This window comes from Arachis ipaensis, chromosome B04, assembly GCF_000816755.2.
Source record: "Arachis ipaensis cultivar K30076 chromosome B04, Araip1.1, whole genome shotgun sequence".
In the NCBI taxonomy this organism is placed as follows: domain Eukaryota; kingdom Viridiplantae; phylum Streptophyta; class Magnoliopsida; order Fabales; family Fabaceae; genus Arachis; species Arachis ipaensis.
The window spans coordinates 111,011,015-111,014,771 of record NC_029788.2 but is presented as its reverse complement, the minus strand read 5'-3'; positions in this window follow the sequence as shown (position 1 = coordinate 111,014,771).

Genomic DNA, 3,757 nt, shown 5'->3' with positions numbered 1-3,757 from the left:
AGGTTAATATATAAAAATATATAAAAAAAATAGAAAAATTCCTCAATTATTGTGCCATTTGGCTATTTTGTGAAGGATGTTTTTGAAATTGAGAGTTGTAAAATGAAAAAAAAATTGCTAATTGCTGATAAATGTAAAAAAGAAGAGTTATGAAAATATAATAGGAAATTGAGGGGTTGAGAATGTTAAACAAATAAATAAATATTGAATTAATTAGAATCAGTCGAAATCAATGAGATATGATGAGTAACAAATGAACCTTAATTCTTCAAGTATATTAATGCATGCTTAGTATTATAACTGAAATATGCAATATTAATAATTGTATGATATTTTGGGCTAATTTTATATTATGTCCCAAATTTTTTCACTCTTTTAATTACATATTAATATTTGATGATGACTTCAATGAAGATATTCTGTCTCCTACACGTCCAACAAGTTTTGAAAATTTTTTATGTTTTTCATTTTTATCTCTCATTATCCTGTCTTGCACGCAACTTGTGCACCTTCATTATAGTGAAAAATAATTTCAATTACATATATTTATTTGTTTTAAAAAAAGAAAATTGATGTGCATGCTTTATAGTTTTGTATTTTGAAAAGGAAGTATTTAAAATAATATTATCCTTTTAGACAAACTCAGTTGCATTATTTCATCCTTTAAGTTATGGTTCATTTAAGAACATTTTACTGTTTTTTTATTGAAGTACCAACATTTCGGTCAAATGAAAGATTGAAGGAATAGAGGTCATTTTGTTTTTATGTGGTGTGGGCACAACCAGAAAATATGAAGCGTGCAACAAAAATGGGTATAGGGTAAAAGAAACATGCAATAATTCATAATTGATGATTTTAACATTATGTACTTCTATCTTTTTTTTTTTTTTTTTAATATAGGCCGGTAGAGATGTATATATAGCTTAAAAGAACCTATATAGTATGATACACATACCCTACCAACTTGCATTGAGACTCGCATGGATTTTATTGCATGCTGTTTCCATATTCTATTCTTTTCTTTCTCTGTTTTTCTTGGATTTTGGTTTCTTCTGTGTGCTGTCTTTATTTGCTTTCAATTTGGTGCGGTTCAGTTCTATCTTAACTAGAAACAAAACTGTATGAGTGACACAACAAAATACCTACACCGAAATTTAAGCAAACTTCAGATTTTACATAATAATGTAGTGTTGTCTTTAGCATATAATATAATATAAATAAATATTAGTGTCCTTAGAACCGAACCGGACCGGATAATTTGACCGATAATTAATAAAAAACCGATCATCTATCTAGTTCGATTCATGTTCAAAATCCGCTTGCAAAAAAACTAGTGAAAAAAGCCAGTAAAATCGGTAGTAAACCAATAACATAAACAGATTCATTCATTACCTAGTGGGGGCAAGTGTCCCATTGGAATTTAAAAAATTACTGGGTACTTCTCATTAAAAAAAGTTAGTTGCCCTCACTTTCAAAATAATTTTGACCTCATTCCGAATCTGAAATTCCTAACCCTTCTCTTTCTCCCCCTTTTCAATTTTTGTCTCTGCTCTACAGCCCCGCGTGACTGTCGTCGGCTCGCGGCCTACCTCCTGACCTGCCCCACATCACTGTCGAGGTGTCGGGGCTTGCTACCATGCAGCTTTTTCCTTGCATCGCTCAGTCGTTGCTCGCCTGCTCCTTGTTTCTGCATTCCACTTTGTCTCTCGCCAATCGATCATCATCGTTTCTCGCGGTCTCGCCACTCGTCCACGGCCCACTCCATCATTGTGTCTCGCCACTCTATCATCGATTCATCGTTTCTGAGTGTCTCGCTACTCCGTCGTCGTTTCTGCGTCTCTGACTCGCCTCTCCAGTTTTCAGTTGCTTCAAGCATCGCCACACCGGTTGCACGCACCTCTTCAGTCTTCAGCTTCTCCTTCTCGAGTAGTTGGTACATTTACAGATAACAGATTTACTAATGACTAATTTGCTTGCTTCATTGCTTTGATTTGGTATTTTGTTTAGTAAAATTTCATTTTATCTTATTTAGGAAGAAGAATTTGATTTTGATGAAGATGGTGTAAAACTGTGAATTTGTTGCTGTTTGAATAATTGGATGATTTATGTTTGTGTATATTGACGTATAATTGAATTAGGATATTGCACTTTGCTACTGTTGAAAATTAATGTGAATGATTTTTATAGTGAATTTTCTTATTGGAAAATGCTATAAGATGAGGAACATATATAGAAAGAGAGACATTTGATTATATTGATAATAAAAAGATTATTCAATCTTTTCAAAATATGAACCTCAGATAGTGACACATATAGAAAGAAAGACATTTGATGTGTTGACAATAAAAAGATTATTCAATCTTTTCAAAACATGAAACCCAAAAGAATGAAATTCTAAATTATTTGTTATTATTTTGAATTATTATATTATTATTTTAATTTGTTGGTTAAATAATTTGAAGAGTAATCATATTTTATAAGGGGAATACTCACATGATGATATCTTCATATGAAGATGACATTGTGAATTCTTAGATGGTTAATCTAACATATTTAGTCAAACATATTAACTCATCTAATGGTCTACAATGCTATCTTCATGTAAAGATATCATCATGAGAGTATCTACCATTTTATAATACTATAGTACAATTATAAAAATTATTATTATATTATGTATATTTTACTCTATTAACAAAATTTTTTGGATCCGTCATTGTCGATAAACCGAGTAAATTATTATGAATTTTTTCGATTTTTACATTTTTTAAATTAAAAAAAATCAAAAAAGAAAAATAAATAAAAGACCAGAGAGAAGTAAAGGAAGAAAATCTTGCGGTATTGTCGCTGAGGTAGACAGAGAGAGAAAGGAGGTGAAAGGAAGAGGAAGAAAAGAGAAAGTATATATGTAGAAGACAAATGTGATGTGAAAAACTTAGACAAAAATAAACTATAGAAAAGTTCAATTGAAATCTCAAAGAAAAGAGAAGGTGAAAAAATATGAAAAAAAAAAGAGAGGAAGGAGGAGTAAAGACAATGCAGTAAAAAGAAAAAACTTTCACAAAAAATGAAAAATGATTAGAAAAGAGAAAAAAAAAGATTAAACTTATGATATGAGAGATAAATGATTTTACTTTTATGCTAATTTCCCACAAATCCTCAACTTCTTTATTTTTATTAGGCTAACTTCTTTTTATCTCTCTCTTTAAAATCTCTCTACTATTCTAATAAGTTTTGCTCTTTTAAAATTTTTAATTCTTTTGAATTTTGAATTTTTATGAGTATATAAAACTTTATATTTTAATATAATATTGTATTAAATAATATTATTTTTTTTAAATTGATTAATCATAATTGATCTATTAGATTTTTAAACAAATTATTTAATCGGTTTAATAATAAATTTTTTTGTCTAAGATAGGTAATTTTATTAAAATAAAGAAAGGTCTAAATTTGGACAACAGGTAAGAAAAAATTAGAATAGTTCCACTAGAAGCTAACTAAGAAAAATGGCTATTACAAATTGAGGAAAAAGCAATTAGAAAAAATATTAGGTCGTCCTCTTTCTCTCATCTACCATTATCTGTGCTAGCTCCAAGCTGAGAGATGGTGATCGACGAGATTCTTCAAATACCAGTTCATTTCTTGCCTTCCAAAGCTGCCACAGTAAGTTGGCCACCAGTTCGAGCTTTTCATTTGGCTCTGCGTTGCTCTTGACCTTCTCCATGGTGCTGACCTACCATCACCATTGGTACGC